Source organism: Acinonyx jubatus, chromosome B4 (assembly GCF_027475565.1).
Source record: "Acinonyx jubatus isolate Ajub_Pintada_27869175 chromosome B4, VMU_Ajub_asm_v1.0, whole genome shotgun sequence".
NCBI lineage: Eukaryota > Metazoa > Chordata > Mammalia > Carnivora > Felidae > Acinonyx > Acinonyx jubatus.
Genome location: NC_069387.1, coordinates 77,050,356 through 77,074,556, shown reverse-complemented (window position 1 = coordinate 77,074,556; position 24,201 = coordinate 77,050,356). Strand labels below are relative to the sequence as shown.

At 54.3% G+C, this 24,201-nt stretch overlaps 1 long non-coding RNA gene across 1 annotated transcript; it reads left to right on the top strand.

Moving 5' to 3' along the window:
* The first annotated feature begins 20,587 nt into the window (after nt 1-20,587).
* Nucleotides 20,588-21,932, top strand: LOC113592961 (uncharacterized). Its single transcript, XR_003412957.2, has 2 exons — nt 20,588-20,680; nt 20,851-21,932. It is a non-coding gene; the product is annotated as an uncharacterized LOC113592961 (long non-coding RNA).
* Nucleotides 21,933-24,201: the final 2,269 nt, after the last annotated feature.

The window sequence follows — 24,201 nt, the reverse complement described above, 5'->3', positions numbered from 1 at the left end:
TAACACAACATAAGCATTCCTAAAAAACACCCCACCGTGCAAAACCCTGCAACACGACCACAGGGCTTATGAGGGAAAAAATAGGGTTCGGAGCACAATACTTAAAAACTTCATCAGTGACACGTTAAAAAAAGATAAGAACCTAATGAAAATGGTAGCACGGTTTTACACATACGAAATGGTTAAGAAACACATAAAGACTACAATAAATTAGGCATTTTACCTGGAAAGAGACTCAGTTGGCTTGTGGATGTGGGCGTGGGAAGGGCTGCAGCCTTGTTAGCTATGGTGAGGTTGCTGCAAGTTACCTGCGAGAGGAAGGTTATCTGAAGTCCAGTGAAGGGTGGTCCCGCCTGGTGTGGGTGGGCGGCACTGGATAGATGTTAGAGTTGTACGCATTTTGTTATTCCTACACGACCCAGTTAGACTGGGTGCAGTTTTCTGTGTTCATCCACGTTCCTCACAGACAAAATTGTGCGTGAGGAAACCTGAAATGCATACTACGCACGAATCGATCCATAATATATCGTGTCAAAACCAATTCTCATTTTCAAAACAACAACATCTAAATTTTTATTTGTTTTAATTATTTATGTTTATTTATTTACTTTGAGAGAGAGAGAGAGTGAACACAAGTGGGGGAGGGGCAGAGAAGAGAGACAGAATCCCAAGCAGGCTCCACGCCATCAGTGCAGAGCTCGATGCGGGGCTCGAACTCACGAACTGTGAGATCATGACCTAGGCTGAGATGAAAAGTCAAATGCTTACCAACGGAGCCACCCAGGTGCCCCTCAGTTTTTAAAATAAACAAACCTCACCTCAGTGTCGTGGGTTTCAGAAGGGAGCAGAGTTAAATATGTGTGTTCAATCTGCGAGATTTAACTGGAAGCTGTCATTTTTTTTACCTGAATGTCACCCACAAGTAGACAGCGGGATCTTAGGGCCTAAGGACTGGTGACTCTATCTGCACGTCCCCATTGTCTGGCACAGCATCTGACCTTCATTTGGTGCTCACTAATGTTTATTAAACACAATTGACAGGAGGAGAGCCTGGGTGGCTCAGTTGGTTAAGTGTCCAGCTCTTGGTTTCAGCTCAGGTCATGATCTCATGGTTCATGGATGGAGTCCTACTCGGGATTCTCGCCCTCTCCCTCTCTCTGCCTCTCCCCCACTCGTGTTCTCCCTCTCTCCCTCTCTATCTCTGTCAAACATAAACGTTTTATTTAAAATCTGTAAAAAAAAAAAAAAAGTTGACATGAAAGTTGTTGTGTAACCATTGAATGCATCAAACACAAAATATTTGTGTAAATTTATGAGGACAGACTCTTTTCGATAGATTCCTGTCTCCAGGAGATGCCCTTGACTTCAAGGAACATACAGCCGCCAAACGTTCCAGCTGGAATTTCTCCAGTCAACAGTCCTTCAGCCCAGCTAGACACTTCCTGTTTGAAACCTAACAAGAGAGACCCAGAATGCTCTGGAAGGGGCTGCCTTCTCTCGGCCAACATTGCAGCTCCCACAGGCCCACTGGCAGGGAGCTATCTCTTCCTGGTATCTCCACATACACTGACATGGGGAGAAAGTACGTAGGCACCCCATGAGCCTCTGCGCATCAGGGCTCAAGGCCCACCTCTGTCAGTCAGGCTCCAATAAAGAGACAGCAGTCACACTATTTGAACAGAGAGAACTCAATGTAAGGAATTGTTAACCCGGTGTAGAGTGTTGAGCGGGCACTTGAAAGGGTAAAAAGAGATATGATGGGATGGGCCCAAGGGGAAGCAGCTCCCATAACTAGGTCTGAGGGAACAAAGAAAAGAGATTAGGGTTGTGTTCCCAGCAGGAGCAGGCAGGGGCCCTGCTGGTGCAGTAGCCAGGGGAACCAGGAGAGGGCTTCCTTTCTTCCTGCCTAATCCAATTCCAAAGCTACTAGGTGGGAAAGCAGGCATCCAGGCCAAGGTTCCTTGGGGGAGTTTCTTGTCCCAACACAAAAGACATCTGTGCTGAGGACAGTGGCTGCAAGGGGAGATTGGTTGTACACAAAGGAATGCTGGAAGAGGGAAACTAGAATGAACCATGTGGTACTGAGATTCAGATTGAAGGTATAAGCGTGCTCATGACCTTCAAGATAGACAAATACATGACAATACATAGACTTTGGGGTGCCTAGGTGGCTCAGTTGGTTACGCGTCCGACATCGGCTCAGGTCAGGATCTCACAATTGGTGGGTTCGAGCCCCACGTTGGGATCTGCACTGACAGTGCAGAGCCTGCTTGGGATTCTCTCTCTCTGTCTTACTCTCTCTCTCTCTGCCCCTCCCCTGCTCTTCTTCTCTCTCAAAATAAATAAATACACTTAAAAAATTTTTTTAAATCACAATAGACTTAAAAAAAAGAAACTACATAGATTTAAACTGTATATGTGTATATACATATACACATATGCATATATATACATATAGTCCCTTACTTTCTCCATTGATGATGTTTTAGATTTTATAAAATATTATGTTTACTCTATATATCATATATTTCCATTAAGTCTCTTTATCAGTTGATGGGGGTGGGGGGGAGGGGAAAGTGGGTGATGGGCAACGAGGAGAGCACCTGTTGGGATGAGCACTGGGTGTTGTATGGAAACCAAGTTGACAATAAATTTCATTTTTTAAAAAAGTCTCTTTGTCTCCACATTGTCCACTACCTGAACAAGTTTAGAATCACTGATCTAGAATGTTGGTCTAGAATGTTGGAGCTTGAAGGCATACTCATTCCTGTCTTAAGGGTCAAAAACTCATGGACAAGATTTCAAAAGCCATCAGCCCAGATCATGATTTCTAAATACCATTCCCCCCATAAAAGAAACCAAAGTTCCTTGGAGAAATGGCTAATTCCAGTGCCGGCAGCAAAGATATCACAAAATGTTTCAAGATTATCTTCATCCAGAAAGTTAGGAAGTGTTTCAAGAATGGAGGGGATTAAAAAAAAAATTTTTTTTAGGGGCACCTGGGTGGTTCAGTCAGTTGAGCGTCTGACTTCAGCTCCAGTCATGATCTCATGGTCAGTGAGTTTGAGCCCCACATCAGGCTCTGTGCTGACAGCTCAGAGCCTAGAGCCTGCTTTGGATTCTCTCTCTCTCTCTCTCTCTCTCTCTCTCTCTCTGCCCCTCCTCCACTCACACTCTGTCTCTCTCTCTCTCAAAAATGAAATAAAAACATAAAAAAAATTTTATATTTATTTTTGAGACAGAGACAGAGTGCGAGCAGGGAAAGGGCAGAGAGAGAGGGAGACACAGAAAGAGGGAGACACAGAATCTGAAACAGACTCCAGGCTCTGAACTGTCAGCACAGAGCCTGACGCAGAGCTCAAACTCTGGAACAGTGAGATCATGACCTAGGCCAAAGTCAGACGCTTAACCAACTGAACCACCCAGGTGCCCCTTCACAAAGTGCATTTTAAATACAAAGAGGAAAAAAGTAACTTACAGTGGTGGAACCTGGAAGACAGTCATCAAAGTTAACATCACCAGGGAGGCCTCGGGTGGCTCAGTCAGTTAAGCGTCCAACTTCGGCTCAGGTCATAATCTTGGAGTTTGTGGGTTTGAGCCCCGCATCCGGCTCTATGCTGACAGCTCTGAGCCTGGAGCCTGCTTCGGATTCTGTGTCTCCTTCTCTCTCTGCCCCTCCCCTGCTCATGCTCTGTCTCTGTCTCTCAAAAATAAAAAAACATTTAAAAGGTTTTTTAATATTAAAAAAAAAAGCCAACATCACCAGAAATGGAATAAATTGAAATCGTGCACTGCGTGATAGAATTCAGCACCTGTCACTTCTGCGATACTCCTGCCAAAAAGGCATAACACAAGTCTAATCACGACAAGACATCAGACAAACCCAAACCAAGGGACCTTCTACAAAATAGCTGGCTTGTCATCCTCAGAAGTGTCAAGGTCATGAAAATCAAGACTCAGGAACTATTCCAGACTGAAGGGGACCAAGAAGACTGACAACCAAATACACTAAGGCCTGATTTTGAATGGCATCCTTTTGCTAAAAAGGACGTTATTGGGACAACTGGTAAAACTCGAATAGGGTCTCAGGATCAGATGGCAGTAATGTATCCATGTTAATCTCCTGATTTTGATGGCTGTAATGTGGCTAAGTGAGAGAGAGAGAATGTCCTTGTTTGTAGAAGATACACATTAAAGTAGTTGGGAGTAAGGAGACATCAGGTCAGCAACTAACTCTCAAATGACCAAAAAATTTTTTTCTTTGTACTATTCTTGCCACTTTTCCATACATTAAAAATGATTCCAAAGAAAATAAATGCAAAAGTTTATTTCCGCTGTGGCCAAAACTCTGACGCTTTATCTCGCGAAAAACAAAGACTGTAGCCAGTTTGATCGGCCAAACCTGTTCATCTTGACGGTCTGGGTCAGGCTGCCAGGCGTGGGCTGGGCAAACAGTTCTCTGTCCAGAGGATCAGACTGGAGGTAGGGCCGGGGAGGGCTGGAATGGCAGCTTGAGCCATGGCTTATGCAAGGAAACTCAGTACTGAGCATTCAGGAGGACGTTAGAAGCTATGGCCTCTAGGGTTTGGAATAGGAGAGGAAGCAAGCCAGGATTCTTTCCACACCCCACTAGGACTAAGCTCATCCTATCAAGCCCCAAAGGCTCAGAGAATGAGGAGCCCAAGGAAGAAAAGGGGAGATAGGGAGAGTGGAGAGAGAATATAACCTTTGATTTCTGGTATCGTCACACTGTTGACACATCAGTATGTATTTAATCCATAAAGTCATCAAATTCTGTTGTCCTTGGACCTCTGTGCCATTTCCCTGGGTTGTGTCCCCAGCAGGAGCAGGCAGGGGCCCTGCTGGTGCAGCAGCCAGGGGAACCAGGAGAAGGCTTCCCTGAAAGCAGGCATTCCAGACGCTAGTCACGCAGGGTTTAAGAGGGTTTTTTTCTTTCCACCAAGCAAAGCTGACACTTCATTTTTGCATGTCTTTAACAGGCTTGATAATTTCCCAGAAATAGTTCTGCAAATTTCATAAATGGGAAAGAAATACGTGTTTGTTGATGCGTACCTCTTCGGTGCAACTGAGAGCCACCGTAAGGCCAGAAGAATGCAAGGACAACCTCATGTTGCACTCTTCCCACTCCCTCCCAGTCCCTAACAAGGGCTGGTCCACAGCAGGTGCTCAAGGAATGATTTTTTTTTTCCTGCCTGTATGTGTTTTAACTGACTTTCTTCATGTTGGGGTGGCAGAGATCAGTCAAATCACTACACCACTTCCTACCATTTTTCTGCCTGTGAAGGCTCTCTAGAGCACCTCATGCCAATCCCACCGTGTATGTGAATGGCTAGAATGGTGTGTTTAATTACTGAGAGATGCAGCTGCAGCAATTTCTTACTTGACACATCCCCAAAGGCAAGGGAATTAAAAGCAAAAATGAACTATTGGAACCTCATAAAGATAAAAAGCTTCTGCACAACAAAGGAAGCAATCAACAAAACTGAAAGGCAACCAACGGAATGGGAAAAGGTATTTGCAAATGACATATCGGACAAAGGGCCAGTATCCAAAATCTATAAAGAGCCCACCAAACTCCACACCCGAAAAACAAATAATCCAGTGAAGAAATGGGCAGAAAACATGAATAGACACTTCTCTAAAGAAGACATCCGGATGGCCAACAGGCACATGAAAAGATGCTCAACGTCGCTCCTCATCAGGGAAATACAAATCAAAACCACACTCAGATATCACCTCACACCAGTCAGAGTGGCCAAAATGAACAAATCAGGAGACTATAGATGCTGGAGAGGATGTGGAGAAACGGGAACCCTCTTGCACTCTTGGTGGGAATGCAAACTGGTGCAGCCGCTCTGGAAAACAGTGTGGAGGTTCCTCAAAAAATTAAAAATATACCTACCCTATGACCCAGCAGTAGCACTGCTAGGAATTTACCCAAGGGATATAGGAGTACTGATGCATAGGGGCACTTGTACCCCAATGTTTATAGCAGCACTCTCAACAACAGCCAAATTATGGGAAGAGCCTAAATGTCCATCAACTGATGAATGGATAAAGAAATTGTGGTTTATATACACAATGGAGTACTACGTGGCAATGAGAAAATGAAATATGGCCCTTTGTAGCAACGTGGATGGAACTGGAGAGTGTGATGCTAAGTGAAATAAACCATACAGGGAAAGACAGATACCATATGTTTTCACTCTTATGTGGATCCTGAGAAACTTAACAGAAACCCATGGGGGAGGGGAAGAAAAAAAAAAAGAGGTTAGAGTGGGAGAGAGCCAAAGCATAAGAGACTCTTAAAAACTGAGAACAAACTGAGGGTTGATGGGGGGTGGGAGGGAGGGGAGGGTGGGTGATGGGTATTGAAGAGGGCACCTTTTGGGATGAGCACTGGGTGTTGTATGGAAACCAATTTGACAATAAATTTCATATATTAACAAAATAATAATAATAATAATAATAATTACTGAGAGATGGATAGTTAGCTGCCCTAAGAAACCAGTACGTTCTGGCTCTTGGAGATAAGAAGCTGACACTGGGGACAGAATAGTATGGCTAAAATATTGACTACTGCTAGGCTCACAGACCCTCCTCCCCACCATGGCCCACCCACGTGGGTCGCTGTCCGTTGTGCTGAATGGTCAGTTTGCTGCAACAAGGAAGGACAGATCCCCTGCCCAGAATCAGGAGTATAGGAGGGAGTTGAAAGTAGGCTTTCCCCATCATAGATATTCACGAAAGCCTGAAGAAAGCTCAATGGGCCCTGATTGGAAACTGCTGGAATCTAGATAAAGGAGAGAGGTTCTCAGGGAACCAAGATGGAGCTTCAGATCTGGCGAGCTGGATTTGGGAGCTCTGAGGGCAGTGAGGGAGTCCTCAGCCTGGGCCCATCCCCAGGGCTAGGGGTTCTGCCCCCGGGGAGCAGCAACAGCAACAATGAACACAATGCCTTCTAGGACTTGGCTGGGCCCTTTTCAGGCGGTTGTATCTGAAAAGCATCTGCATATCACAGAGCCCCAGTCAACAACACCATCAGCCCACAGAGGTAGGGGTGCTCAGTTCAGCCCCAGGACCTTACCCTCCCAGCCCTTGGGATCCAGTTACTGGCAACGGACATCACATATATCCCATCCCATCGTGATAAGGTGGCAGCCAGGCGCGTGTCTGCTCCTGCCTGGGTCCAGCATCTGACCCCAGTGTGACCTTTCTCCTCCCCAACCTGGGCCTGACTCATGCCTCCAGAATGGGAACCTGGGGATTCCTGCTGCCCAGCAGTAGCTGACTCATAGCTAGTCCAGGGGTAGCTGTGGAAGGGACTCAGGGCGGCTGTCGGCAATCAGGGAGGAGATCCCTGTCATGTCCTGAGTATGTACCATGTACCATATACTGCCACATTTCATTGGTATCCTGGGTGGGGGGGGGGATGGATTTCTGCCCGTTTTCTGCATGAATGAATGACATGTTATGCCCTGTGGTCCGCACACGATTCCCACACTCATGTGCACCCTGGACACACACGTATGGACTTCGGGATGCCTGGGTTGCGAACAGGAGGAGGGAAGGAGCTGAAGCTGGCAGGAAGCCGCGATCCCCAACCTCGCCTGCAGAGGCTGCTGCCGCAGACGGGAGCTCCAAAGGGGGAGAGCTGGCCTAGGGCACAGTCCTCCCGCTGGCCTGAGGCAGCAGGTGGCACCATGGGGCTGCAGGCGGCCTGCTAGTCTTCAGGAGAAGGGGGACATTCTGGAGAGAAGACAGCCTGATTCCCTGCATTATCTGGGATGACCTCCTGCCAAGATGGGCAGGGGGCTCCAAGAGAAAGGAATAGACAGCTTGAACTCGGGAAGGGGAGAGTGGGGGGGAGGGGAGGGCAAGCGAGTGGAATTGAGCCCGGGGGAACAAGGAGGAGGAGAAAGGGAAGAGGAGGAGGTGTGGAGGGGACGGAGGAGCCAGGGGAAGGATAAGGGGAAGAAGAGAGAAATAGAGGGAGCTAGAAAGGAAACCAGAGAGAGGAGTAAGGAGGGTTGTGGGAGAGAAGAGGAAGAAGAAAAGTGGAAAGAGGATTCGCAGAGATGGCACGAGGAGCCTGAGAGAGTGCCTTTTCCAGAACCAGGAGCTGTCCTGGCAGGCCTCCCTTTCCCCTCTCCTGAGCTAGTCAGACAAGACCACCGTCCACCTCGCCCCACCAGCAGCATCCCCCAGGGGCTGCACTCTGCCCCAGGCCCATGTGAGGACAACCTCCAAGGAAACACGGGTGGCAGATGCCCCAGGAGGGCAGAGGCGGGGGCACTGGGTCAGGGCATCTCTCGACCTCACTCACTCAGCAGCTCCCCCGGGGTGCGGAGAAAGCAGGGACCCCTGAGATGGAGCTGGAAGTTCTTCTTATCGTCCGAACACCATTGGTCTGCTCTGGGTGGGTCCCTTCCCTCCGATTTCTGCTTCTGCGGAGTCAGAAGACGAGCAGTAAATTGCAGAGATTTGGAGACTTTCGGAGCTAGGTGAGTCCAGGTGCCTAAACTGTCACCCCTTTGTGCCTAAACTGTCACCCCATCTTCCCCATCCTCCCAGCCCTGGGGGCCTGGGTAATGAGAGAGCAGTTGAGGCCACAGAGGAGAGAAGGAGGTCTCGGCCAGGACCGCGTCCACTGCTTTTCACTTTGGACGTGCCCCCGGCCCCTCCCAGGGCACTCCGAGAGCTTAGTGAGCATGCCCAGAGCCCACCCCCAGCCATTGTGTGGCTAGCGGAGGCCTGTATGTCCATGGGCTCTTCCCCTTCCGGTTTCTGTGCCCTGGAACCAGGCCCAGGTAGAGAAAGCGTGTTCTTAATGGGCTACTCCAAGTTGCAGGGAGAACGTTGCCCCACTCTCCATGTCTCAGATGAGAACACTGAGGTTTTGAGAAACGACCTGTCTTATCTAAGGGCCTGTGGAACAAACCAGTCTTTGAGGCTTACAGGGGAGAGGTGATAGAGCCAAGGCCATGGTGGGGACCCTGGCCTGCTCTTCCTCCAGCTCTGGCTCCCTGCCTCAGGGTCAGAGCCTGGCTCAGCCCCCACCCCCAGATCCATACCCGCTCCTCAATCCTCCCTCCCTGAAACCTGAAGTCGGATCACCCCATCCTTCCCCATTCACGTAGCACTGCAGACCCTGCATCTGACCACAGCTCTCCCCGGCCTAAAAAGCCTTCAGTGGCTCCCACCTACACTTGAGACACAGTACACACTCCTCAATGTGGTCGCCAAGACTGCTGGGTCACTTTCTGGCCTCATCTCTACCCACTCCCGGCCCAACTCCCCCCAGGGCCCTCCAGCCACACAAATGCTTTCAGGTCCCTCAGCTCAGTCTGCAGGGCTCCGCTAAGCCTTACTCCACACAGCCTCACATCACCATTCTGGGGGGTTCGAGGGCAGCCTTCACAGGTCCTGTAGCCCGTCGTGCTCCCCCTCTGAATGCCTTTCTGAGTCCCGCTCTATGCAGGCAGGACCCACCCAATCTTTGCCAAACGATTGTCCTCAGCCCCTGGCACACTGCTCAGCACTTAGTAGGTGTTTTATAAGTTTTGTGTAATAATGGTTAGACTCTGTTTCAATGATGGTGTGTGTGGCGCCCCTCTCCACCAGCGCAGGCCAAGGAGATGCTCAGGGGGGTGGGGTAACCGGCAGCCACTTTCCTCTTGCCCTCCCCCCCCCCATGCTCCCTCTCTGGGCACTAAGCCTGCCCCTCCTCACAGGCCCACTGCAGTGCCGGAGGCCCTGAGGTCTATGCCCGGGACAGTTGGCTGGACAATGAGAAAGTTGGGTGCACACCTCATCAACGCAAAGCTCCCTGCACACCTCGATCCTCTGGGACACTATGGTGGGTGGCCGAGACCGCCTGAGACTCCCCTCCCACCACCTGCTGGCAGGTCTCTGGGCCTCTGCAGAGCCCCCCCAGGGGCTCCAAAGGGCAACATCACCTTGTTCTCAAGAGCTCTCCCCCACTTCACTCCCTGGAGCCGCCAGAGCAGGGAGATGATGCACGCAGGCCCCACCCTTGGGAAGCTTCCTGGCTGGCAAATGAGGAATGAGCCCCTCACCCTGGGCCCAGACAGACCCAGCGACAAAGCCAGGCCAAGATGCGGGCAGACGGGTGCTGTTGGATGACGACAGCCCACAGTTCTAATGGCTACTTCTCATTAAGCACTTACTAAGTACAAGACTCCACGCTAAGCGATTTATAGATGTTTTTGCACCTACTCTTTCCCACAAGTCTATGGTGTAGGCATCCTCCTTATTTTTGCAGATTGGAAGAGGAAGCTGCGAGAGCTCTAGCAATCACCCTGGTTAGGCATCACACAGCTAACCAGTGGGAGGGCCGAAATTCAAATCTATGTCTGCCAACTCCAAAGCCTCTGTGCTTCCATCCACCCCAATTCATGGCCACCCCAAACTCTAGGTGATGGGGAGGGGGGTCCAGAAAAGCCTCAAGGACTCCTCACTGCCAATAGCATAACCTATCCCAGCCGAGGTGCCCCACAACCTGGCCCCTGCCTGCCTTTCCGCCATCACCCCGCCCACACCCACCACGCCTCAGATTTCTATCTGGACTTTTTCCAAGTCGAGCCCCCCAAGCTTGCTTCTGCTATTCACGCAAGCTCAAATGCCTGCCGCATTTTACATATGAGAAAACAGAGGATTAAGAAGGCTAAGTAACTAGCCCAAGGTCACACGGTTGCTTAGAACCCAGGTCATTACAGCATCAAGTAATAAAGCATTAATTTGTGTTACAGACAATTAGGGAATGGGAATTAGCAGGACGTGCTGCTAATGGGGCAGAAGAAAGTAGAGGAGAGAGATCAGGTGAATTCCAGAGTGGAGGGGACCAGGCCAGGCCTTGAGGAATGGCAGGAGACAGATGGGCTAACTTTAGAGAGAACAGTGTAAGAAAAGTATAAGGGCAAGAGAAAAAAGAGAGGGAGAGAGAGCGTCTGGGAGGCCCAGTCCGTTAAGCATCTGACTCTTGATTTCTGCTCAGGTCATGATCTCACGGTTCATGAGATCGAGCCCCACATGGGGCTCCGTGCTGACAGTGCAGAGCCTGCTGGGGATTCTTCTCTCTCTCTCTCTCTCTCTCTCTCTCTCTCTCTCTCTCTCTCTGCCTCTCCCCTCCTGGCATGCACATACACATGCACTCATGCTCTCTCTCTCTCTCTTCCTCTTTTTCAAAATAAATAAATAGACTTTTTAAAAAAGCTTTAAAAGAGAGAGAGAGGTAGAGTAAGGTGTGTCAAAATTAAGAAGGCAATGTGACATGGTGGCAAGAGTAGTGGCATGGGGGCGAGGACACCCAATGTGTCTCACAAACGACTCTGTGATGTTGGACAAGGCCCTTCCCTCTCTGGGAGATGCCTTCTCTATAAATGAAAGACTGATGAGCCTTGGTGGTCTCCAGAGTCCCACCAGGCCCAGTCATCCTAGGATTCGGACTGTGTGTGTTGCCACTGGGCCTCAAAACACAGGATCTAACCCCAGACTCACTGACGTGGGGCATAGATTTGGACACCAAGTTCAGGCAGGAGCCAGCAGCCAACATGGCACCTGAAAGGACACACCGGAGGGCTGGTCTCAGCTACACACCAGGAGCTGTCCCTGTATCCCCCTTCTCCATGAATGAATCCGTGCTCTAAGCATGTCTGGGCTCCCCACAGCGAGTCCAGTCCTGGAACAGAGGGGTGAATGAGTCAAGGCAGAATTGGGTGCTCTGCCCACCAGTAGCTAAAAGCCTGGACCCCAGTTTATCCTTAGGAAAGGGGAAGAAAATGGGGATCGTTGACGAAGGGACAGAGAAAATTTCCTGGGAGTAAGGGAGGGGGTATCAGGACTAGAATAAGCTGGAGGACATTTGGGGAACAAGAATGGTCCCCAGTCAAGACAGTGCTGCACTCAAGTACAGACTACGTTCCAGAACGCTCTTCCTTGAGTGTCTGCGGTAGAAGAGATGCCACTGGAGGGCTCCGAGTCAGCAGGGGCAGCAGGTGCATCACTAGAGACTGCGGACACGCACATGTGTGTACACACACACACACACAAGCATCTGCACTAAGACCCCCATGTCAGGTCGCCCATCTCCCCACCTCCAAACTGAGCCCTTCCGACTTCTCCCACTGTCCAGAGAACATGTCCCTCCTGTGCCGATGACAGGGAGCTCTGGAACCCAAAGATCTCGCTGCCTCGCCCTGCTCCCTAGAGCTGCAATTCTGATGCATTTGCTTCCTTTCTGACTCAAGAGGCGCCAAACAGAAACAGGCCCACCCACCTCTGCGTGGCTGACTTCCACCCTCTGGAATGTGCACTCACCTCTTATCTTTCCTGCCTGTTTGACCTCCCAGTCTTGCCCTCGAGAACCCCGTCTCACTCACCCCTGAACGCTCAGTGAAGAATGAATGAGCCCTCGGGAGCCCCGCTCCCTGGATGCTTGTGATTTATCAGAAGGTCAGAGACTTGAGTGCAAGTTCCAGCTCCTTCACTTACTGGCGGTGAAAGCTGTAGCCTGAGTTTCCAGGTCCTACGGTGTCATGGTGAAGGCCACCGTGCTGCCCACAAAGCACGTAGCGCAGAGCCCCCAAACAAGCGCAGAATGAGCCCCAAATGAAGAGTGCTACACTTATTGCTGACACGCGTCCTGAATTTGAACTCCTTCCCTTGTCCCACTTGCCCTGCTCTTGAATAGGAAGTCCTTCTTGAAGTCTAACCTCAAGCCTTCATGACAAGGCACAAGCCGATGTTCCGCCTCTGTTGGAGTCTGAGGACAGAGGCGGACGAGACTACACTGGCTGTTGGGAGAAGCCGCCTCCCTGCAAGGGGATGGGGCCAGGAGGGAGATTACGGAGGCGCCGGGCCCAGGGATCCGCCATGCACCTGCCACGGCTCCAGTGAAGATCAGGAACCTGCCAGCTTACCCCACCCCATGATCTCATGGCTGTGCCTGCCAGGCGCTGGCTCAGGGAGCAGGTGCTGATGGCAGGGCCTGGGCACAGAGCCCAAGGACAAGAAGGCGGGAAGGCTGCGAAGGCCAACAACAGGGCTGTCCCCGAAGGGCTCCAACGCCAGGTCCCTCCGACCTCCGTGTGCGGCAGTTGGCTAGTGACCCACCGTCCAGGCTCCTCCTCCCAAGCCCCCTCCCACTGCGCAATCCCCTAGACCAACGGATACGGGGAGGAGAGGCTCCCTCTTCTTCCCCAAGCGTCAGTGTCTCCCTTAGCATCTCTTTCAGCATCTCCCTGCGCCCAACTGCTGGCCCCCGGGCGGGATGCCACTGTTTTAAAGCATGGAGTTTGTTGGGTGGGAGATGAATGGCCAAATCCTATCATTCCTGAGGCTAAGTGCCAGTTTATAAAGTGACTATGAAGCCCCAAGTAGATGCCTCTGTCCCAGTTTCGGGGCGTCCTTAGAGGTGAGGACTGGGCAGGAGTCAACCTCAGTCCCGTGTTCTCCCGTGTCTTGATCCTCAGTCACTCCTTCCCCAAAGCTCCCCTCCACCCACCGCAAAATCCACAAAATCCATGACTGAGGTCGAGACGCCCTCCGCCCAGCCTCAGCTGGATAGGCGGCAGCCCGTGGAAGGCAGCAGGGGGACACCTGGTGGTAAGCCCAGGCCTTGGCCTTTCTGATTCCATCCCAGGGGTGAAGGGTCACCAGGGGCTCTGGACCACCAGAGGCTCCATTTGCCTCTTGATTCCAAGGTGAAGCCCTCAACCTGGGCCCAGAGCTCTATCCCTCAGGGTACTCGTTCTGTTCCCCACCTCACTGTCATCTCAGCCCGGCCCCCTGCCCATGCTTCCCTCCCCCCACCAGGGAGCTCCTACCCAGCCCCCCACCTTCCAGCAGCTCGGCCCTTCTTCTCTGCCCCATCTCCTCCAGGGTTTGCCCCTCCCCCTCCTCAAACACCACACCAGCGCCAGTGCCCAGCTGTACTGTGGCCCCCACCTTGGACTGTGGGCTGAGATGTGCCAGCCACCTTCCAGGGAATCCCCGAAAACCATGACAGCGCCCTCCCTCCAATCCTGGCTGTGTCCTCATCCCCCCTCCCCCCCCAACACACACACCAGTCCATCCTCCCCTCCCTACCCCTGCCCTCCAGTCCCTCTCTGTAAAGGAAGGGGCTGGACTGAGGGCCTCTCCTGCTCAGGAGCTCTGTGAACTTGGTACTTCTCTACACTGCCCCAGGCCCAGGCCCAGCCCCAAAGCAGCCGAGCATGGAGACAGGTTGACTGTGGGCCTGCTATCTCCCCATTAGCACCCTGGCCCCCCTGAGAAGGAGGCAGCAGGCCTGATTAAGCACCCCCTGCACTTCTCAGGATCCCCCTCCGCCTCCCCAGGGGCTCCATGCTTCCCCCTCATCTCTCTCCCCAGACATCCCAAGGGAAGACAGCCAGGCAGACCTGGGCCACACTCCCGGAGAGAGAACCTGGCTCAAGGCCGCACCATATTTCCACGTCATTTCCAAGTGGCCCCAGGTGGGCTGGGCAGGCGTGAGGCCGGACAATCCCCACCCAGGAGGCAGGGCAAATTCTCAGGGTAGCAGGTCACGGAGCCAAGGCTCTGGGGCACGGCTCCTAGGGACTGGCAGGTTCCAGAATAATGATGCTGCTGGGATGCGAGGCGCTTGCTGCTCCCCCTGCCTGTCCGCACCCCAAGGAAACCCTTGTCCCTCCCCAGCCTGGTCCACACACACCCCTCACTCCACTCTGGGAAGCTTTCCCCAGCCAACCCCACCCAGCTCTTACCACCGCTTATTCCGCGTCCCCTTGGCAATTAGACCAGAGTTTTCCCTGTGTTCAGTTGTCCTCGGTTTATGTGTTGCTTTGCAAACGTTCTCAGAAAGCTTCATATTCCACAGTCATCACTAGCTGTGAGTCCCTCTCTCTGTTAATGAAGCCCGTTTTGCCGGGATATGAGTCCCTGCCCTACAGAAGTACCAAGAAAAGCTCTGGAATCGAAGTCACATCTCTCTTCCTGCAACTTGTTTCTCTTGAGAAGCAACCCATCTCAGCAATGAAATTCTCAAAAATCAGCAGCTTCTCCCCAAGTCCAAGTTCCTGCCTTGATCGCCAGAGAGACCCCAGATAAGGTTGCATCAGAGCAGGAGTCTCCGGGGAGAACCTGGCAGGGGTCTGCTCTTCCTCAGGGGAAGCTTCTCCCTCCAGAGCACTGCAAACCTTCAGAGACCAGGTTCCCCCTTCCTGGCTGCTGGAGCCAAGCTGAGGGCTCATGCTGTGTCCCCACCACCACCACCCCTCGGTCTGCAGTAAGATGTAAGGACAGCCTGGCCTGGTATTGAATCTGCACCCTAGCACTTGCTAGTTGTGTGGACATGAGTGCTCTGGACCTCGGCTCCCTCCTCTATAAAATGGGCACAATAATAAGAACACTTGGAGAAGGTGGTCAAGACCGGAGTTGACATGCGTAAACCAGCCCGAAGCAGGCACCGTCGCGTCCCCATTTTGCAGAGGAGGATGCTGCGGGTCACTTCAAGGTGACACGGCCGGTTCAGGGGGGTGCATTCATTAACCTGGAAAACCGTCAGTGGGGCCCCACTGACCCCGGCAGAGTGCGAAGCTCATCTGCTTCTGCACAGAAACTTACGGCGGGAGGAGGCAGACGCGTAAGTTAGAACCCTCCGTAGGACGGAGCAGGTGCAAAGCTGGAGGAGAGTATGAACGAATTGTGGCGGGCTCGCAGAAAGCCACCAGCGGCCCCTCCCTGGCTCCCTCATCCATTCCAAAAGGCTATTTGAATTTCATTTCAACCATAGCAGATGGATCTGTGGGGTCAGCAAAGGAGGCTTCAGCCACCAGGGTGGCTTGCCCTGGACCCTGTGAACTCCTGGGCCGCCCAGCTCCCCTCACCCTCCAGGGGCGGCCCTGGACTGGAGCCTCTTGGGCACAGCCGAGCCCGCTCAGAGACACCATTCGCATTGGGGGAAGCGCGGAGGGTGTGGGGGTTGTGTGTGGGGAGGCAGACTCCCGTCTGTGGGAGCTGATGCAGGTCAGGCTGCCAGAGTTCCAGGGCACCTGGTGGGTGGGAGAGGGGCCGCGGGGAGCCGCCCAGCCCCGCCAGCGACAGAGGGCGGGGCCCAGACCTGGAGCTTCCCGCCCGCCCGGGAATGCCATCCGCCAGCCACAGGTCCCAGCCCACACTGGGCACCCAGAGGGCTGCGGGGGAGGGTGGGATGTGAGCTCCTCCCCACCCCCCGTGGACACCCAGTGGGGAATGTGTTGAGCTCGTCAACATCTCTCTGGCCACAGGCTGAGGGCTCCTGTGGCTCCTAAATGGTGGGGCAGAAGCCAGGTCATTAGACAGGGGAGACTGTCATTAGTGCGGGCGATGCCACCACCACACAGACAATGGCAAACAGTCATTAGTGGCTGTGTCACAGGGGTGAGGCAACGTTGGCGGGGTGCAGGGAGCTGGGCTGAGGGAGCACACACTCGCACACTCACACACTCACGCACACCCACGTGCGCGCACCCACACACCCACGTTCACTCACAAACGGAAGTGGGAGTAGATCCACTCACGCCCTCACGTGGGCGTGTGAGTAGACACACGTCCACACTCTTGCGTGGCCACACACTCACACGGAGGCATAGAGAGACACACTTGCATGATTGCACACTCACCCATTTACAAGGGACGTGAGCGGGTATGCGCTCGCACACGTACACGTCCACACGGGGACAGCTGGGTGCCATCGCACACTTACGCGTTCACTTGTTCGTGCGCGGGTGCGAGCAGACGCGCTCACACTCTCACAAGTCCACGCTCACGTGCGGAACGCGAGTAGGCACGCTCACACACTTGCACACTTACATGCTCACACCTGTTCCCACACCTCACATCAGTGTGATAGATACACTCATACGTTCACACCCTCCCACGGGGGCGCCAGAGACACATGTTCACACACTTGCACAGTCACACAATCGCTCACACACATGAGGTGTGAGGAGACACGCCCTCCCACCAGGGGCACGAGTACTTGCCCATTCCCACATTCACACACTCAAGGGCTGAACAGACATACTGCCCAGAAGGGCCCACAGGATCCAAGAGATGCCCCACACGCACCAGAGGGAAGGGCCATAGATCCTCCTACAGCCGGGTATCCAGACACACAGATATCTCCCCACTGCCTTGAGATAGATTCACAGACACCCCCTCTCACACACCCCCTCCCATGCCACCCACCCCTCGCTTCAAAGGACCAGCACCCAGGATGGAGAAGGCACACGAAGCAGAAGCAGAGAGGCTGGCTGTGCCCTAAGGGCAGAGACCAGGTCTGTTTTAACACCGTAGCCCCTGCACACCCCCATCCTCACGGCTAGCCGTGCCCTGCCTTACTCGACTCCCCCCCCACACACAAAATGGGCCACCGTAGGCATGTTTCTAAGAACTCCTGAGCCCCGCAGTCGGGGAGAGACAGGAAGAGGAGGCTGGGATCCAAGGAGGAGGAGAGCTCCTGAAATCCAGCCTCGGTCCCAGTTTTAACACTTCCCTCCCACCCACCCACCCCCCATCAGTGGTTTTCACGTGGCAAGTCGTGGGCCCAGCTTCCCGTTCAGAGCATGAGGGCGGGGGCGGGAGGGAAGAGAGGCGGCCTGGAGCTTACTCATCAGACGCGGAAGGTGGAAGGCAGTGGAGGCTGAGTCCTGGGTGCAGATCCTAGCTCGGCCACGAGTTGGGCGTGTTGGTTTCCTGTTGCTGCTGTAACAAATAAATCACCATGAATTTGATGGCTTCAAACAACAGAATTTCATCAGCTCACAGTTTGAAGGTCAGAGTTCCAAAATGGAACGAAATGGGCTAAAATCAAGGCGCCAAGAGGGCCGTGCCCCTGCAGAAAGTGCTAGAGGAAGAACATTTCTTCGTTCTTTTCTAGCCTCCACAGGCCACCCACTTCCTTGGCCCTTCCTCTCGAAGGCAATGGCCAGACGAGGCGGTCTCACTGCCCCATCCTTCTGCCCCCCCTCTTCGCATTAGAAAGACCCTTGTGATGACCCTGAGCCCACCCAGATAGTTCAGGATAATCTCCCCATCTCAAGCCCCTTGACTTAATCATGACAGCAAAGTCCGGAGGTTAGCGCAGACATATTTGGGGCGGAGCATCTTGCTGCCTGCCACACCAGGTGATCTTGGACAAGTCACTTCCCCTCCCAGAGCCTCAGCGTCGTCAACGCAATCTGGAAATCACTCCTACCACACGGGTGGTCATGGGGATTTAGAAAAGCCACGTGGATGAAGCACTGTGCCTCCCCGGTGTGGGGGGGGGGGGCGCGGGGAGGGAGGGCAGGGGGACTGGGTCCACGGTACCAGCCTTCCCTTTGCAGCTTCCTGAGCATAAAGGATTCAGCATGCTGCAGGAGAAGGGTGGCTGAGGGGCCGCAGAGACTAGCAAGGGGGTCTCTGTGGGCTTGGGCAGGGGCAAGAACTGGGAGGGGCTGTGGGTATCTGTGAGGGTCCCTGGATCTGGGCGGCCGCGAGCCCCTGACGTGAGGGGAGCCACCCCGCGAGGCTAGGGGCCCCCCCGCACCTGCAGTGACCTGAGCTAGGAAGCAGGGTGGGGCTGGGCCTGCCGCTCCTGCCTTCCTGCCCCTCATCTGCTGCCATCTGTTTGCAGGGCCCCGGGGCCAGCGGGTGGGCAGGAGCCCCAGCCCAGGCTGCTATTACCCTGCTAAGTGCAGACGGCAGAATGATGACCCAGGAAGATAAACCCCACATAGTGGAATCGCCCGCTCGAAAACACTCATTAGTCCCCACATCTGCCCTGTGCTGTTTGCCCGCTCAGGATGCAGCTGTGGCATCTCAGAGAGGAGCTGAGGTCATCGCATTCCCACTGGCCGCCCTGCTCCAGCCAGTGGCCCTGGCTGGGCACCCTGTCCGGAGTCCCCCCCCGCCACCCACCGCAGTCACCTCACTGGCCCAGCCCTGCACCCCGCTCCCTCTGCTCCTCCACCCACCCCCCTCCTCCCCCAGCTAACCATACAACCCCAGCTCTTCTCGCACCATCCCAGCCCCACCTCCTCCCAGCTTCCGCCACAACCTCAGGGTCTAACCCAGAGACTAAGACTCCAGTCAGCATGAAGACGCAATTGGGGGCACGTGGATGCTGAGTGCGTCAAGTTCAACCGCCGAGCTCCCACTGTGCTCAGTACGGGGGATACAGAGATGAATGAACCAACCACCATAGCTCAGGCTTCCGTTCTCAAGATCCCTCCTCCTGTGTGCCCTGAAAGGCCCTGAGGATCCCTGGATGAGCGGGCAGCCCCACATGTGGGGTGGTGTGCAAGCTGGTGGCTGGCTGGCCCAGCTGTGCCTTTCCAGGACTGGCTGGCCTGTGTCAGCGGGCACAGTGCCCAGCACCACCGTGAGCTGCCACCATCCTGGCAGGCTCACAGAGGCCGGGCACTGATCGCTCAACAGAGAGCCGGACACAGTTTCGGTCTATTATCAGGGCAGATAAAGCAGCCGCCGAAGCTCAGGGAGTAGTTCGGGCTCACAAATAGGCGGCTCCAGATGCCCTCCCCCCTCCCCCACCCTGCCTTTGTCAGCCACCCCAGCCTTCCAGTCCCTCTTTGTTCCTCTCTGAAAGCAGCCCCAGGGAGGGGGACACCTCCTAAATACTGCGTGCACGGTGCCAGGAATGAAAGGGTGAGGAGGCTGGAAACAGCCGGGCAGCAGGCCCAGAGGCAGGGGCTAAACGGAAAGAGATTCCAGAGTTCAGGAAAGAGATTCCAGAGTTCAGAAAGCACTAGACGGGGAGGCTGCAGGGACCCGGAATGTGGGGAGAACACCCAAGTCATCACCCTGCCTGTATTCGCCCCACTGCTCAGTAGAGACCCAGGCACCCAGGAGAGACGCAGAACGCATTCCCTGAGTGAAGGCACAGCAGGAGGGGTGGATAGAATTGGCTGGTTTCTTCAGTGGCCAAGACCTGGCGGGAGTTGGGGGGGGGGGGTGCAACACGGGGACAGAATAGAGAAGAGACAGGGTTCCAGACCCTGTCTAGTGGTGGTGGGGGCCTGGGGGAGGGAAGAAACCTTTACCTAAGTGAGCCGTAGAAACAAGTGCTAAAGAATAAGAGGGCACACTGTGTGTTAATTCAACAACTGTTTCTTGCACACCTATTATGTGCCGCTGATGCTAGAGCAATGAACAAAGCAAAGTCCTGCCATCATGAAGGCTGCTTTTGAGAGCTCCTGGCTCAGAGGGCAAGTGAGGGGGCCATTTGGGGAGACTTCCTACAGGGAGGGAGCAGGCGGACCTAGAGCTGGCTGGGTGGCTGAGCGAGGCTCAGAGCAGACAGGGTTGTTGGAAGGCCCAGGGCCAAGCACAGTGGGAGGCATGGAGAGCGAGGGGAGGCCACCAAGACCCCTGCTGCTGGGGGCAGCAGACAGCAGATGAGAAGGCGTGGTCTTTCCCAGGGAACCCAGGGGCCCCTTGGCCCTCCTTGGGAGGCAGTGAACCATGGAGGAAGCAGGGCCCTCCCACCAGCTTCCCTTTGTGCAATTCTTTTTCCTGCTCCTCTCCACCCAGAAGCAGGCCTGGCAACCAGGCTGAAACACCACTGGCAGAAACCCAGCACCCACACAGCCAGGCATGGGCTGGGGTTCCCCAGGTAGGCCGGGCCTATCCTACCTCTGGACCAGGGGAACCTCCCCCATATGTCCTACCCTCAGGTCCTACAGTGAGGGAGGGACTGGGGAGCTTATGGCTTGGTCCCAGCCCTGCCCCAAATGCATGCCTGACCAGCTCAGAGAGGCCTCTTCCTTCCTCTTTCTTTTGCAGGGAGGACCATCAATCTTCTCACCCACCTAAGGCATTTGGCTGCGGCAGGAGGGCCTCAGAGTTCCTACCCGATGCGGAGTGGGACCCAAAGGAACAGGATGCCAGGCCTCTGCGGGTCACCCGTGGTGGTATGTGTGAAACCCCCGGCAGAGAACCCAACGTGGGCCATGGGCCCATCCCCATCGGCCCAGCTCAGCCTGGCAAGGAGGCAGCCAGGTCCCGGAGAGCAGGGGCCCCAGAGCCAGCTTCCAGAATTGGGGGTGTCTCCCCATCCTGACTTTCCTCCACAACCCACCTGGGGTCTGTCACTCTACACCACCCAAAGCTCTTTACATCGTGCCCTGTGTTGCAATTCAGTACAAGTGCCCTGTGCAGAAGGGTGGCCTTTTACTCATTCCAGAAATAAATGGCCATCAAGCACCCACTACATGTGATGCACTGTGCCGGGCACTGGGACACCGAGGGACTAAACCACCACACCATCCCCGTGTTCACAGAGCTTCCCAGGAGAGGCACAGGTAAACAACCAACAACAAATAATTACAAATTGGGTTAAGTGCTATGAAGACAGGAAAGTGTAATTAGCCTGTGCTCACCTCTCTCTGGCCCCCGAGGCCTGCCCTCATTATGGAATACCCACAACTGCCTGACCTCTCCAGCACGCTGCTCGGCCGAGGACCTCGCTTACACCTGGCATAGCAAAGGATGTGACAACAGTTTAAGGAACATTTGCTGAGCCCAACTGGAGACAAAAACAATTTTTTTTAATTTTTTTAACGTGTATTTATTTATTTTTGAGAGAGAGAGAGAGAGAGAGAGAGACAGAGCATGAGTGGGGGAGGGGCAGAGAGCGAGGAAGACACAGAATCCGAAGCAAGGCTCCAGGCTCCGAGCTGTCAGCACCGAGCCCGACGCGGGGCTCGAACCCACGCACCGTGAGATCATGACCTGAGCCAGACACTTAACCGCCTGAGCCACCAGGTGCCCCCCAAATTTTTTTTAATTAAAAAAACAGCAAACTATATGCTAACTAATTTGGATGTAAATTTTAAAAAATAAAAAATAAAATTAAAAAAAAAAAACCCGGCAATCATGCAGGTGGATTGTACGATCGAAGTTTACAGCCACTGAAGCCCAGAGAGGCCGAACATTTGGCCCCGGAACCACACAGCTGGTGCGTGGTAGAGCCCAGACCGGAAACCAGGGTTGCCATCCCCGGGTCCAGAGGTCTGCCACCACCATGCGGCCCTGCTGGCATATCCCGAACCACCTCACAGCCTGCGGGAGCCTCACAGCCTCCTGGCCCGTCTCCGATGCCTACTTGGCAGGGCAGCAGGGTCCGGTGGCCTCACACGCGATGATGGAAGTGTTCCAAGCCTGTGCTCTCCAACACGGACTCATGACATCACTCAGCAGGTTCAGGGAAATAGGGCCAGAGTGGTGGAGTGGAAATCAGCAGGGGCTGTGGACAGAAGGAAGGTATGGAGGTGATGAGACCCCGAGAAGAAGGAGAGTAGGAGCAAAGGATCCCAAGGAATCTTCCAGACTTTATCCCATAACACACAGGAAGCCACTGAAACACTTTATGCAAAGTAATGAAACGCCTTGAATGCAGCTTCCCTGGGCCCCCAAGGCGGTCACTGCTCCTCTGAACTCCTCAGCGTCATTGATACCTGCCCCCTCTGGGGATGTATCCCTGTATCCCAGACGCCCTCAGCCAGCTCAGTGCCTCTCCCGGGTCCCCATGGCCTGCTTGGCATGTGGAGGAGGCTTACATGGTCGCCCCATTCCTGAGATGTGACCACTGGGCAGAGCCTCCTTCCTGCGGCCTCAGAGCAGGCCTGCTCAAAGGGAGAGCCCAGAGGAATTAGGTGGGAGTTTCTCACCTCATCGGGCCAGAGGGTCCTGACCCAGTGAGCCTAGATGTGGATGTGCATTTAGGAAAGAGGAAGAGAGATAGCAGGAACCTGAACAGGATCATCTGGGAAGTCTTCCTAGAGGGGTCGCCAGGCCTCCCATCATGCCCTGGAGTGAGACTAAGATTCTTCCCCACATGGAGAGTCCCTACCCGTCTCCCCAAGAGCCACATCCCGCCCCACAGCCCCAGCTGGGCTGAGGACTGGAACATTCATCCAGGAACTATGCATTGCTGTTCTGAGTGATCCCAGGCCCGCCTGCTCGACGGGCCAAGCCTCAGGCCAAGTGCGGAGCAGAGCACGTGGAGGAGACACTGAAACTGTGACACATGGATGCCATTCCCACAAGGCCACCTAGGCAGGCTGCGGGGGCTCCGAGAGGCGAAGGAGCCCTGGGCCCGGGCCCTGAGTGGGCAGGACGCTCTGAGTGCAATGGGTAGACAGGGAGGCAAGAGAGAAGAGGTGGATGAGAAAGAAGGAGACAGATCAGAGGTTGGGAGGGAGTGACATAGAGAAACAGAAGGAAAAGAAGAAGCAGAGAAAATGAGAAACTCCCCTTTGCTTCTTGGGGGACCGATTTCAGGGGCCTTTAGGACATTCAGACAGTCCCGCCCACACCTCCCCCACCCCCTCCCCCGAAGCCCCACCTCTGGCCAGACCGTGCCTCCCGCTTCTCTGCCTGGGGGGGGGGGGCGGGGGGGGCGGGGATCAGGATTGCATCCTGTCACCAGTTACAGGAGATCAGGGCGAAGGAGGGAGACACAGGTTGAGGGAGGGGCACTGAGATCTCCGTCCCTGGACCATGTAAGGACCAACCAGGACCGGACTCCAGAACCCCAGAGGCACAGTGTCCTGATGCTGTCTCCAGCTGGGGGTCACCCATGCTCGCACCCCACCTGAAACCCGAAGCGAGTTTGTTGTCAGTACCTCCAGGAGGGGTTTGGAGACTGCCCAGGTACCCGAACATCCCCAGAGAGAATGAAAATTCCGCCCACCTTCCGTCTTCCCTCTCCCAACCCCTGCCAGGCGTCCTGATTCCTGGGAGGCCTGAGCCCCTAGGTGGTTTGGCTCTGAATGGAGGCCAGGAAAGGGTCACATCGGGTCCTCTGTAAGGGTGGAGAAGCAGGGGACTGTGTAGTTGACCCCAAGGATGCCATCATGGAGGTAGAGGATGATGTGGGTGGAGCTTGGAGCTGGAAGTGGGAGGGGCAGGGGAGGAGGAGGGGCTGGGTGTTTGGAGGAGTTTTGTTTGTTTGGAGCTTTTTCCGCTGCTCTTCCTGTTTGGCAGCCAGAGCTGTGACGGCCAATGGCCACCGGGACCCACACCCACCTCCGGCCAGGGCCCCAGGCCAACATGCCCTCCATGCCTCCAAGAGGCCCAGCCGCCCCCAAGGAAAGCCATGCAACGCTCAGGCCCCAGAGACGGGCCAGCCAG